This window comes from Ailuropoda melanoleuca, chromosome 14, assembly GCF_002007445.2.
Source record: "Ailuropoda melanoleuca isolate Jingjing chromosome 14, ASM200744v2, whole genome shotgun sequence".
Lineage (NCBI taxonomy): Eukaryota > Metazoa > Chordata > Mammalia > Carnivora > Ursidae > Ailuropoda > Ailuropoda melanoleuca.
Genome location: NC_048231.1, coordinates 50,418,999 through 50,431,324, shown reverse-complemented (window position 1 = coordinate 50,431,324; position 12,326 = coordinate 50,418,999).

The following is a 12,326-nucleotide window of genomic DNA, read 5'->3' as shown; positions in this document are numbered from 1 at the left end:
GGGACCCAGACAATTACGTATACACCAGTGTTCATAGCATTATTCACAATAGCAAGAAGGGGGAAACACGCCACGGGTCCATCAGCAAACCAGTGGGTAAGCCTAAGTGGTCTGTACGTACAGCGGAATATTGTTCAACCTTAAAGGAAATTCTGACCCCATGCCACAACACGGACGAACCTTGAGGCCATTCTGCTAAATGCTGTAAGCCAGACACAAAAGGACAAGATTCCATTTATATGAAGGACCTAGAATAGCTCAATTCATAGGCAAAGTGGAACGGTGGTTGCCAGGGGCTGGGAGTCGGGGGAATGAGGTGTTAGTGTTTAATAGGGACAATCTTAGTTTGGGAAGATGAAAAAGTTCTGGCAATGGATGGTGATGGTGGTTATTCACGATGTGAATGTGCTTAGTGCCATTAAACTGTACACTTTATAACAGTTAGATATAGATTTATATATACTGTCCTCAAGAAAATGTTCTTGTTTGTACTTTTTTACCATCCAATGGTCAGTCATGGGTTGTGTGGATTAGTTACGTGTTACTGCCACACCTCCCTCATGGCTCTGCTCTGATGCAGGGCTAGGACTCTAGACCATTCACCAGACCCTCCTCTTCCTCTTAACCAACTGATGGGAGAGACTTGAGGGACTGGGAAGGAGAAGAGGAGGGATTTGCTTGCCATTTTCCTGTTCCTGGCAGCCCCCTGCAGGAATATCCCATAATGGGCCTCCAGCAACCAGCGTCCCCCCTCCCTGCACTGCACACACAGCAGCATTCAGGGAGGTCAGTGTCCTGCCTACTGGTCCCCAGCCCTGACCATCCCAGCACCTTCTCACCCCCTCTTCAGATATCCACCTGCCCAGCGGACCTGCCAGGCCTGTAGGGGTCCCTTCTCTGAGCTCCAAAGTTGGGTGATATTCATTCTTCCTTTTTGCTGCCCCCAGCGCTGACAGCAATAATTGTTTCCTTCAGTTGTGTATCACAGGATTACCTTAGCGTTCCCTCTTTGTTGGGTTAGCATTTTTTTTTAAGATTTTATTTTTATTTATTCGACAGAGATAGAGACAGCCAGCAAGAGAGGGAACACAAGCAAGGGGGAGTGGGAGAGGAAGAAGCAGGCTCCCAGCAGAGGAGCCTGATGCGGGGCTCGATCCCAGAACTCCAGGATCACGCCCTGAGCCGAAGGCAGACGCTTAATGACTGTGCCACCCAGGCGCCCCTGGGTTAGCATTTTAACAATGATGTGGCTACTATAGTTAAGAGTCTCTTATGATTTGTCTCCCTCTCTGATTTCGTCCTATTTTTCCTTCCCTTCCCCTATGTTCGTTTTGTTTCTTAAATTTCACATATGAGTAAAATCATATGATATTTTTCTCTGACTTATTTCATTTAGCATAATATCCTCTTGTTCTATCCACGTCATTGCAAATGGTAAGATTTTTTGATGGCTGAGTAATATTCCATCCTGTATATACATCTTCTTTATCCAGTCATGGGGGGGAGGGATGGGGTAACTGGGTGAGGGGCGTTAAAAAGGGCCCTTGATGTCATGAGCACTGGGTGTTACTGCAACTGATGAATCACTAAATGCTACCTCTGAAACTGATAATACACTGTATATACGTTAATTGAATGAATTTAAATTAAAAAGTTGAGCACTAAATTAAAAAAATTTTTAATGAAGTTTAGGGGAAAAAATGATGTGGCTAGTTTCCTGTAGTGAATCCCTGTTTAAAAATCCCTCGGGATGCCGGGGTGGCTCAGCATCTGCCTTCCGCTCATGTTAGGATCCCAGGATCCTGGGATCGAGTCCCACATCCAGCTCCTTGCTCAGCAGGGAGCTTGCTTCTCCCTCTGCCTGCCGCTCCTGCTTGTGTGCTCTCTCTCTCTGAGACAAAATCTTTTTAAAAAATAAATAAAATTTAAAAATAAATAAAAATGCCTGATTTCCATCTGTTTTCCGTCTGTATTGGGAGTGATCTCAGCAAACGTGCTCAAAGATGAGTTTAAGAAAAAAGTTTGTTTGCCATGGGCATTTGCGGCCACTTCGGTGATTTATGGCCTTTTATATTTCTATCCACTCCGGCATCTGTGCCCGTCCGCTGTAGCATCCACAAAAGCGCCCTTGTTCTGTAGGGCGGTTCTGGGGTTAAAGGTAGGACTTTTCAAGATGTCTTCATGTGGTTTATGGCTCTTGCCTTTCATTAAAATTTTGTTCTCTAGTTTTCCTGTATGCTTTTACCGTTTTTCTCCAGTCAGTAGGATTTTAGACAGTGTGACTAGGACTTCACAGTGTTCCATACTACAGTCCTCCACAGTTTGTTAGGGGCTGGTTATTCTGTGTCAACTTTGTGGGCAGTTCTCTTGACTCGTGGCCTGTCTTGCCCACGGGATGGTCCGTCATGTGAGAAACTGAAACTCAATGTCATCTCTCTTGATTTTTAAAAAGGATTCTCCTTTTGAAAAACAGCAGTGAATAACGCATTATGCTTTTATAGTATTGTCCTAGATGAGAGTTCATTTGATTCTCAGAAACCGAGATGAGTAGAGAGAAGGGTGTAAAATGAATTTTTAGTTGTCCATGTAGACGGAGAAGAACAAAGTCCAAGAAAGTACAAATAAAAATCGCCTAATGCCCCAAGATCTGTAGTTTGTTAAGGCCCCCAAATCCTATTGCTAGTCTGTGGAGTAGATATTGAATGAGGCTGGATTTCACCCGCTCCGTGGAGAGTGAACGGTGAATCGATTCCTTCGAATGCAGGAGGGGAACGACGTGGTGGTTCCGTGTGGGAAACTCCTCCTTTCTTCAGCCGCCTCCATCGTGGCGCTTGTTTCAAGTTGGCAGGAGGTTTTGCTTAATGGTTCAAATCTGAATATTAAAACCAAGGGTTAGTATTAGCTGATGACATAATAAAACAAGAGCTTAGTCCAGCTTGTCTCTAGCCAAACAAAATAACCGTAGTTCGTTTATTTTTTCATGAGTGACTCGCAGGAGAGAAAGAAAGTACTAGAACTTGAATGGATTACTTACCACCTTGATGTTATAACTGGGCCAACGGGGGGTCAGGACAGGACGTGAGGCCTGTTGTTGAGTTGCAGTGCTGTAGTTGGCAGAGCTGAAGTGTGCCGGGTGGTTGCTATATGCAAGGCCCTGGGCGTAGGTGCTCTAGGGGGTACGACAGAGAAATAGGACAGTCCCCGCCCTTGGGTTCAGATGCAAGAGACAAAGGGCCAGGGTTGCAAAGCCAGAGCACAAGGCAGAGCTTCCACCATTAAACAACGAAGAGACTCCCAGGGAAGCAGAGAAGGGAGAAGCCAAGGCCAGGGTGGGGGATGGTGGGGAGGCAGGGGGGTACTCTTCCCTCGCCCTCAAGAATGAGTTGACTATGGACTATTGGCCAGGCAGTGTATTCAAGAACCCAGGGGAAACCTCTGGAAAAAGACTACGTAGTAAAGCACGTGCTGTGAGCGATTCCAGTAGCTTCCTCAACACTTGGTTGCTGCTTGTAAATGTTTGATGAAGCCTGTTCTCATGATAGAAAGTAATTACTGGAAATACAGTCGAACTGTCTGCATGCATACAAAAAAAGTAAAGCATGTCTCGTTCCAATACGTTCACAATGGTTCCTGAAAAGAGTTCTGAAAAATCTGCCTTCATATTTTTAGCAAGGGGAAGCTGATGAGTCGGATCTATTTGTGGACCAGCCAGCCCCGTTCCTATGGCTTAAACCAACCGTCTGACAAACTGAGAGGGTAAACAGCCCCAATTCATCTGCTATTGGTGAAAACAACTTAGGGCACATGTCCAGTGGGATGGAAAGTTCCTCACAGTGCGTACCCAGCAAAGACAGCAGGCGCTCCCAAAGCGGTGAGAGCTTCATCCCTGCCCCTGACCGACTGCAGGGGCGCGGGGTTCAGATCTCGGAGGGCAACGCTAAGCAACAGAATCCTAAGATTTTACTAGATTTCTTTCTTTAAAGAAATCAGACCTTTCTGATGCTAGTCCAAATATGTTCAATAAATTCTTGTGATTAAAATAGGTTACAGTCCATTATATCGGAGAAGAACGTGGGGTTTTTAAGACAAAGAAGGGATGCCAGTCTTGAAGCTCCCCGGGGACGACACTGGTCCCAGCGTGACTCAGTCCTCAGGCCTCCTCAGGTCAGCTAGTGAAGCCCAGGTTACCTCAGGGGCCCCTCAGTCCGTGAAAGGACCTCTGCCCTAACTTGTTGGAATGGCCTAAACTCAGAAAAACAGCTGGTCACTCATGATTCAAAGCAGGTTTTAATATACCAAACCTGCTCGTCTGGATTCCCTTCAAAGCGTCATTCAACAAGTACAAAGAACCGGAGACAGCTGGGAGCAGGGAGGCACGGGGCACCTGAAGGGGCCTCATGAAAACAGGGGACAGAAGGGTGAGAAAGAAAACAAGAGCAGGGACAACGGGGCCAGGTTTGCATCTGGCCGCGTGTGGCTTCCAACGGGCCGTGACAGAGGGGCCTCGAGGCCTCCTCCCACACAGAAGCCTGCACACCAGGACAAGTCCCATCGGCCGCCCAGCGTCCCTCCCTCCTGTGAGTTCCACTCCTCCTTGCAGCTGGCGTGTCCCCTGGACCCAAGCTAGCTCAGATCTCCCCTTTGGGAAGGCTCCCCTCTGTCCCCAGCTGCAGCCCCCACGTCTCTCGGAAGCTCATCTTCGTGTGGGAAGCAGGCCCACTTGCGCTCTGTGCCCCACCCCTCGGGCTCACCTCACACGTCGCTGCCGCACAGTTCTCCACGAAATGTCACCCACAGCCTGCTGGTGCTAGACCTGGTGGACAAGCATCACCATGCTTGGTGTCTCTGCGGCGCTGAGCACTGAGAGTGCCCCCTGACGTCACAGTGTCTGGGTGGCCCTTCCAGTAAGACTACTTCCTGAGCTCGAGTAGAGAGCAACAGTCAGGAATGTGGTCTCCAAAGCCAAGTCGTATGGGTTCGAGCCTCAAACAGACTGTCTGCCAGCTGCATTATCTTTCAGCAGATGACTTAGCTTCTGTGTGCCTCGGTTTCCTCATCTGAGACATGGGGATAAGATCAGGTGCCAGCTACTTCATAGAGTTGTTGTGAGGATTACATGAGTGAATGTCTGTGAACTTCCTATAATTATCCTGGCACACAGCAAATACTCAGTAATTAGCTATTACTGTCATAGATTTTCAAACCTTTTATTTTTTAATAATTTTAGACTGACATCACTATCCCGAGGTCCTGGGATGGAGCCCCACGTTGGGCTCCCTGATCAGCAGGAAGCCTGCTTCTCCCTCTCCCACTCCCCCTGCTTGTGTTCCCTCTCTCTCCGTCTCTCTCTCTCTGTCAAATAAGTAAATAAAATCTTTAAAAATAATAATAATTTTAGACTGACAGGAAATTGCAAAAATAGTACAGAGTCACCACATACCCTTTCCTCAGTTTCCCCTGATGACAGCATCTTCTAGAACTATAGCACAGTTATCAAAACTGGGACATTGACATTAGTACACCACCTTTAAGCTACAGACCTTATTCCAATTTCACCAGTTAATTTTTGTTTTTAATCATCATGTTATATTTCCAGAATCTCTTCTTCCTTGGCTTCTATGGCCCCTAATGTCGGTGTCCTCAGAATATTTCTAAGAATCTCCCTTGGGTTATCTTTTAGGTGCTATGCTCCCCAGGGTGTGGCAGGCCTGTGGGCTTCTAACCAATGGTCATTTCTTCACTTCTTTCATTTTGTTCAGGTAGGGAATGGCGGTGTGCTTCTGGGAGCAGCTGTGGGGGTGAATCTTTTTTTTTTTTAAGATTTTATTTATTTATTCAACAGAGATAGAGACAGCCAGCAAGAGAGGGAACACAAGCAGGGGGAGTGGGAAAGGAAGAAGCAGGCTCATAGCAGAAGAGCCTGATGTGGGGCTCGATCCCACAACGCCGGGATCACGCCCTGAGCCGAAGGCAGACGCTCAACCGCTGTGCCACCCAGGCGCCCCTGTGGGGGTGAATCTTAACTGGTATATACCCACTACCACTCCATCCCTTTTCCTGATGATTGTCTGGGGATGGGCATGTGACTATATGCCAACAAACATGAGTTCAAGCCCACTAGGTGGTTTCTGGAAAGGCTTTTACTCTTAAAAAGAGACTCAAACACAGGTTCTCTGGTGCCTCTGGAACTGGTCATCCTCAGGGATGCTTGGAACTGCAGCAGCCATCTTGGACCCGTAAAGAAAGTTTCCCTAAAAGACAGTCAAAATATCAGAGAAGACATGTGAGGAAAATGGAAAGAATACAGGCCCTTCAATTTTAGAGCCACTGAGTTAACTGTGTCATCTTGCTATGTAAGATGATAGCGGCTTACACCACTTTCAGTTGGAATGTTCCTTACTGATGACTGAAAGCATCCTCACTAATGTCCCGGGGTCCATCCTCAGCTCAGTTTTCAGTATATACACTCACCCAGGCCTATGGCTCCAACCACCACCTGTATGCCGATGGCTTCTGAGTCTCTAGCCCAGACCGTTCATGAGCCACAAATGCATAAATCAGGCTACCTACTGGCACCTCCACCCAGGTTTGCCACAGACACCTCGAACTCAACTGACATTAATTTAAAACTGATACCACCTTCATTCTCGAGCCAGCCCCTCCAACCTGTCCTGTATTGTGTATCTCAGTGAAAGAACCATTATCCACCGAATCTCCCAAATCTGAAACTTGAAGGTGGCCCTAGACCTCTCCCTTTTCTATCCTCTGTGTCCAAGTGGTCTTCAAGCCCCATTGAACAGTCTTTTTCTCTCTAGCCTGAATTATCTGAAGTCTCATGTTTCCTTGTTTGCATTCTTACAACAGTCACTGATTTGTAGATCTATTCTAATTATTCTCCCTGTCTAAAAAAGAATACTCTCAAGTTAACTATGACTATTAATTAAATTCCCTTTTATCATCCAAACACATTCAGAAATCCCCATCTTCTCTAGAGTATTTTCCCCAAGTGGAGAGATCTTTTTCCCCAGCTCTACCCAAGATTCAGAGATAGCTCCTCCAATTGCTAGTAAGTATTATTTCATCCATTTCAGCCTCAAGGAGAGTAGGAGCTTATCCAGATCTGCAGAGCTAGCAGGGGGTAGAGCTAAGACCCAGCCCCAAGTCTTTAGACTCCTTGTTGTCTTCTCGCACAGTCTTTGAAAAGATTTAGTAACACTGCGGGTTACATATATAGTAACATGTTCCTTATCTATTTGTGTTAACCACTCAATGGGCAATTGTCTTCCCGCCAAGGGGAAGATGGCCCAAAAAGCTTGTTTTCCTATAGTCATTATAGTTTCCTAAAAATCACTAGTGTGATTATAGCACAAGCCCTGCCTTTAAATATCTTTTAAAAGCAAACATAAATAGAAAACAACTATCAAGATGGTGAAATTTATTCCAACCATATTCATAATTATATTAACTATAAACAGCCTAAACCTACACATTAAAAGATAGAGACTGTCAATAAAAAAGCGAGACCTAACTATATGCTGTCTACAACAAACACATTTTTAAGTATAACAAAGGCAAGTTAAAAGTCAAAAGATAGTAAAAAGTTATGTCATGAAAACATCAAAAGAAAGCAGGTTGGTTATATTAATATCAGAAGAAAGTTGATTTCAGAACAAGAAACATTACCAGGAAAAAAAGAGGAGCATTATATAATGATAAAGGAATCAATTCACCAAGAAGACAACAATCTTCAACTTGCATGCACCTAACAACAGAGTTTCAAAATACATGAGGCAAAAGTTGGTAAAACTGAATGGAGAAAAAAAAAGATCCACAATGGTAGTTAGATTTCAATGCTCAGTAGGACAAGCAGACAGAAAATCAGTGAGGCTATCAAAGACCTGAACAACAGCTTGACCTAACTGAACTCCATCCAAGAACAGAGCATATATTCTTTTTAAATGCACATGAAACATTTACCAATATAGATCATATTCTGGGCCATAAAACAAACTAATAAATTCAAAAGAAAGGAAATCAGGGGCACCTGGCTGGCTCAGTTAGAAAAGTATGTGTCTCTTGATCTTGAGGTCATGAGTTTAAGCCCCATATCGGATGTAGAGATTCCATGAACAAACAAACAAATAAACTTAAAATTTTTCTTTCAACAAGATTTTGTTTTTAAGTAATCGCTACACCCAACACGGGGCTTGAGCTAAGCAATCCTGAGATCAAAAGTTGCATGCTCCACCAACTGAGCCGGCCATGCACCCAAACTTTAAATTTTTTTTTAAAGAAGTAAATTATATGCAATATGTTCTCTGACCGTAACTGAATTAAACTAGAACAATAACAGAAAATATCTGTGAAATCTCTGAATATTTGGAAAATAAGCAATATGCTTTTAAACAACCCATGTGTCAAACAGAAGTCAAAAGGGAAATTTTAAAACGTTTTAAATTGAATGAAAATGCAAATACAACATATCAAAACTTGTGAAAGGTAGCCCAAGGAGTACACAGAAGAAAATTTAAAGCATTAAGAGCTTATATTAGAAAAGAAAGAAGGTCTTGAGTAACTGATCTAAGTTTTCACTTTAAGAAACTAGGTGTGGGGGGAAAGCAAATTAAACTCAATGCAAGATGAAAAAGTAAATACTAAAGATGAAGCATAAATCACTGAAATCAAGAACAGAAAAATAACAGGAAAAAAATCAACAAACCAAAAACTGTATCCATACAACTCAATGACAATAACAACAAAAACAACCTAATTTAAAATAGACAAAAAATAGTCATTAGGGAAATGCAACACAAAACCACAATGAGATACCATTTTACACCCATTAAAATGACTATTATCAAAAAACCAAAATAATAAATGTTGGCTAGGATGTGGAGAAATTGCAACTTTTATGACTTTTATGCACTACTAGTGGGAATGTAAAATGGTGCAGCCTCTGTGGAAAAGGGTATGGTGATTCCTCAAAATACTAATTTTGGAATTACCATACGATCCAACAATTCTACTTCTGGGTTTATGCCCAAAGAAGTGAAAGCAGGGACTGAAACAGATATTTGTACATCCATGCTTATAGCAGTATTACTGAAAATAGTCAAAAGATGGAAGTAACCCACCCAGTGCCCATTGATGGATGAATGAGTAAACAAAATGTAGCATGTGATATATACAGAAAACGAAATATTATTCCATCTTAAAAAGGCAGGAAATTCTGACACATGTTACAACATAGCTGAAACTTGAAGACATTATGCTAAGTGAAATAAGCCAGTCACAAAGGACAAATACTGACAAATTATTCCATTTATATGAACTACCTAGAGTAGTCAAATTCATAGAGACAGAAAGTAGAATGACAGTTATCAGAGGCTGGGAGAAGGGAGTAGAGAGTTAATGTTTAGCAGATACAGAGTTTCAGTTGGGGAGGGTGAAAAAGTTCTGGAATTGGATGGTGGTGATGGCTGCCCAACAATGTGAATGTACTTGATGCTACTAAACTGTACACTTAAAAATAGTTAAGATGTGGCGCGCCAGGGTGGCTCAGTTGGTTAAGCGTCTGACTCTTGATTTTGGCTCAGGTCATGATCTCAGGGTTGTGGGGTTGAGTCCCGCATGGGGCTGTGCACTCAGCGCACAGTCTGCTTGGTATTTTCGCTCTCCCTCTCCGTCTCCCTCTGCCCTCCCCCCCCCTTTGTGCATTCTCTCTCTTTAAAATAAATAAATAAATCTTTCAAAAAATAGTTAAAATGGTAAATTTATGTTATATATATTTTAACACAATAAAAATTTTAAAGAAATGGGGGTAAACTATCTTTGAAAAGATCAACAAGTTGATAAACCTTTAGCCAAATTCATGAAGAAATGCAAAGAAAAGACACAAGTTATCAAGAGGAGACATCATTACAGACACTAAAGACATTAAAAGAATAATAATGAAACCCTGTAAACTATTCTGTGCCTATAAATGTAACAGCTTAAATTAAAATGAATGAATTTCTTGAAAACATGAACTGTCAAAACTCATTCAAAAGAAATACGGAACTGTCTCAACTTGCTAAAAGTTACCTATAAAAAACCAACAGAGAACTTCATACTTAATGGTGAAATGCTGATTGCTTTCCCTCTAAAATTAGGGAAAAATTAAGTAGCATTCTTCCCCCCAAAAGCCACGAAATTCTTAGGTACAAATCTAACAACATATATCCAAAATCCATACGCTGAAAACTTAAAATCTTGATTAAAGAAAAAAGATCTAAATAAATGGAGAGATTACTGTTTTATGGATGAGAAGTCTCAATATTGTTAAGATGTCCACTCTCCCCAGACATCTCTAGATTTGATTCCAATCTAATAAAAATCCCTAAAGGAATTTTTGTAGAAATCAATAAGCTAATTCTGAACTTCATATGTGAAAGCAAATGAACTGGTAGTCAAAGCAATTTTGAAGAAGAACAAAGATAGAAGGCGCACACTATTTGATTTTAAGACAACTATAAATCTATAGTAATCAAGACATAGTGGAGAAGAAAGGATAGACATACAGATGAGTAGAACAGAAACAGACCCACACATATATGGTGAACTGATTTTCAATAACTGTAGAAAGAGGCAATTAAATGGAGAAAGATAGGGTTTTTTTCAATTAATGGTACTGGAACAATTAGATATCCCTATGCAAAAAATGAACCTCAATCTATCCTCTCACCCTATACAAAAACTAACTCAAAAAGGATCACAGACCTAAATGTGACACTTGAAACTACAAATATTCTAGAAGAAAATAGAAGAGGAAAAGTCACTTCCTTCTCCAACTCCCCCATGACAGATCCGAAAATACCTTACCACAGCCTATTTTAGAAAAGCCAATAGAAGTATTCAGTGATTGTGCATAAATCGAATACCAAGAATGATGTTGTATGGTCTAGCATTTTCATTAGGCTCTTTATTTTCCACCAAAAATGAAGGAAGCCCTCCCATCTGCTTAGTGATTTAAAAACATATGGATTGCTCTTAATCGGCTCCACAAATTACCCACACTCCAAGCTGCTGAAATCGAAAACGAGCTTCAAATATCTGCTGCTCAACTTTATCAAAAATTCTGTGATGCAGAGTTCAAAAGCCAGACTCTCTATTCCTTTCTTTCATATTACTCCCCAGGTCAAGACAGCTCAGAGGACAGCTGGGTGAAAAAACCCGTCGTCTTGACTCCCGGAATTGTCTTCTCTGCGCTTTGAAGTCACGCCTTCAACTAACATTGGAACAAGTGTAGGAAACCTCTTGTGGAATTCATTATTCCCTTCAGTGAAGGGATGTTGTTGAAGACATTGTAAGCCTGAATTTCTTTCCCCTCCCCCCCCACTGTACTATAGTGTGCATATTAATTAAGCCACCTCAAAAACCTAGGGAAACTACTTGGACTATAAAACAATGAAATATCTTAGGGGTCCTGGAATAAAATCTCTGAAGTGCTTCTGCAATAATGCAAACTGTCCATTAGGAGGAGCCAGAGTACCAATGATAAAGAAAAAAAACCCCGCAGGTTGAAATAACATTTACAAATAGTACCATTATTTCTAAACTGGAGTCTTGGTTATTTTAATGTTTTCTACCATATATAAATGGCATCGTTTGGATAGGTGGTATAACTTAGAAAAGGAAAGTAGGGGCGCCTGGGTGGCACAGCGGTTAAGCGTCTGCCTTCGGCTCAGGGTGTGATCCCGGAGTTATGGGATCGAGCCCCACATCAGGCTCTTCCTCTATGAGCCTGCTTCTTCCTCTCCCACTCCCCCTGCTTGTGTTCCCTCTCTCGCTGGCTGTCTCTGTCTCTGTCGAATAAAGAAATTTTAAAAATCTTAAAAAAAAAAAAAAGGAAAGGAAAGTAAGCCTTTTAAAATTATGCCCTACATTTTAGCAGTAATTCGAACAGAACTAATGAATTAAATTTGAACTCAGGAGAATTTTCCTAAGCTGAAGATTTTTATGCATAAAAGGTGTTAGAGGTGGGGGCACTTGGGTGGCTCAGTCGTTAAGCGGCTGCCTTCAGCTCAGGTCATGATCCCAGGGGCCTGGGACTGAGCCCTGCATCGGGCTCCCTGCTCAGCGGGAAGCCTGCTTCTCCCTCTCTCCCTCTCTCCCTCTGCCCCTGCTTGTGTTCCGTCTCTCTCTGTGTCTCTCTCTGTCAAATAAATAAATAAAATCTTTTTTTTAAAAAAAAGTGTTAGAAGTGGACAGAGTATAATGATAATTTTAAAGATAATTCTTTCTATAAACTTCATTGTTTGCTTTTTATCTAGGTGTCATTTAAGGAA